Source organism: Mesoplodon mirus (genome assembly GCF_964341445.2).
Source record: "Mesoplodon mirus genome assembly, chromosome: 5".
In the NCBI taxonomy this organism is placed as follows: domain Eukaryota; kingdom Metazoa; phylum Chordata; class Mammalia; order Artiodactyla; family Ziphiidae; genus Mesoplodon; species Mesoplodon mirus.
The window spans coordinates 170,732,766-170,735,091 of NC_138980.1; the positions used below are offsets into that span (position 1 = coordinate 170,732,766).

General features: G+C 45.6%; 1 pseudogene across 1 annotated transcript; it reads right to left on the minus strand.

The window, feature by feature from the left end:
• Window positions 1-1,448: 1,448 nt before the first annotated feature.
• On the minus strand, window positions 1,449-1,793 carry LOC309803885 (large ribosomal subunit protein eL33-like; annotated as a pseudogene). Its single transcript has one exon. The product of its transcript is annotated as a large ribosomal subunit protein eL33-like (transcript).
• Between the last annotated feature and the right edge of the window lie 533 nt (window positions 1,794-2,326).

A 2,326-nucleotide genomic window follows, 5' to 3' on the forward strand; every position in this document is an offset into this window, starting at 1 on the left:
TTCCAGACAATACAGTGTCAACATGTCCTCCATATTTGAGGTCACACTTCTCAGGCTCCTACGTTCTTAGCCTAAATTGTAAATATAATCACCACCAGCATCCCCTGTATATAACCCTCGGGGAAGAGGAGAAAAGAGAAAGAGAACTTCTGTTTTCAAATGGGGAAGGAAATAAAATGAGAGACTTTCAGTTAAACGTGTAGATTTGATTACACATGTACAAACAATTCTGCCCTTGAAAAACCTCATTAAGATAATTAGAGAACTTTTGAAAAGGGAAAAGCTCATAGGATAAAAAGAATAGAAGTAAAGAGAATACCAACATAATTTTGGGAGCTGGAAAGGAAACCAGCGAGTGGTAACTGAATTAGCAATGCAGAGGAAATTGAAATAAAAATTGGAGAGCCAAAGCCAAGTCAAGTTTTATCACAGAAGTCCAGAAATGGACATTTTTGGAAATGGAAAACACCATAGGCCTCCAAAAATGAGGTATTCAGCATGGGGTTGAAGACGACAGGTTTTCTCCAAGTATTTATAAGCAGTTACCATCCTCCTCCCCACATCCCCTGCCTTCTTCCCGTTCAGTCCTGATTCCAGCTCTTTTTACCTGGCAGAAGACTTGAGAATCGGTCTATGAAGGATCTGAAACAGGAAATCCAGGCTCGGGAATTCCTGGCTGAGGATGGGGACACTGAAAACAAGGGCATTAAGTGAAACGCTAGACACTTTACGTGGACAGTTAGACCTCCCAATCCCTTTTCGATGTTGAGCCCCAGAATTCTTGCCGCTAGATGGATACCTCTAAGAAAGGAAGAAAGCAGCTCCTCGCAGCTGAGAATCAGCTAGCTGCTGGGGTGGTGAGGGGCCGGGGTGTGGCCGGAACAGTCACACAGGAACTCCCACACAGCAAGATCCCTTGCTTGGGGTTTCCTGCAATTGCCGCCGTGAAACTTTTCCGTTTTAATTCATCCGAATGCGTGCCGCGTAAGCGGAGCCTATACGAGGAAGCATGCACCATGGGCTCGGAAGCAGGTGCAGATCCACCTTCCGACAGGTTTCCCTCCTGCCTCCCCAGAAGCAGTTCTCCTGAGCCCCTGTGCCCCACTCAGCCTGCCTCTCCATGGCCCTATCCTGTGAGTACCACTGCCCTCTGCCCGGGACGGAATCCCATGGGTCAGCTGGGGAAGGCAGCCCTCCAGCCCATCTGGGCCCTGGGCACAGGTAGGGGAGGTTCAAGTTCAGGCAAGATCCCCTGGCAGGCAGTGCCAAGGAGCGTTTGGTGAGTGCCTTTGCAGAATCCCTTCCTCCTTATTCAGGTGCCACCAGCACAGAAGTGCAATCCATTGGAAGGGGTGGGGAGGGCAGGGCATGGGGGCGTGTCTGCTGCAGGCTGTGCCTTCTTGTCTTTTTTTTCCCCCACACTTTTATTTATTTAATTTTCAATAAGTTTAAATCCTTGAAGTGTACAACATCACATGGATTCTGTGTCCAGTGGCCTTAGCAGGAAGGTTGCTTCGGAATTTGGCACAAACCATGCCACAGTTTCCATGAGCGCGAGTTATCTTTCTGCAGATTACTCTGGTTGTGTTAGGTTTTCCACTAGGAATTACTGTGTTCTTTGCTTTGTACACATAAGCACATCTCTTGCCTAGATAGAATTTGGTTTCATCTCGAGCATATACACCTTCAATTTGCAGGAGAGCTGTGTGCTCCATCTAGTTCCATAGACCCCACTTATAGCCAGCAAAAATAGCCTTAGACCACAGCCGTCCAGACATAATTGTCATTTTAGAAGTCCTCCACAGGGTCCAAGATGGCTGAAAGAGTGCGCCTTATTTTCTTATTTAGCTATTTAAGAAAATGCAGTGTCCTAAAGCTAGAAACATAAATAATGCCATCAGAACTCTCTTCTATGTTCATTAAAATGTGGAAGAAACGGAAAAAGCCAGTTTGTTCTTATGTGAGTGCCCACAGTAAGGGAAGTTCAGAACTGCAGAACAGAAATCAGACTTGCATGATCAGACATGGGAAACTGCTGGAATGGATGGTTAGACAGACATGCTCTTGGTTTCAGTTGGGTTTGAAATAAGCTATTGAGTACAGTTAAGAAAACTTTTAGTGTAGACACCAAACATACACAAAGAACTTCTATGGATTATCTAATTTGGAGAGACAGAGGGAGAGACACCACATGGTGGTTGGTCTGCCTGATATTGTACCAAAGAACACGTGCTCTTAAGTGAGAATTAAATAGGAGGTAAACCTGATGTTGATCCCAGGCGCCTCTGGTTTCATGATCATGTCACAGTACTGAAAATAATTCTTG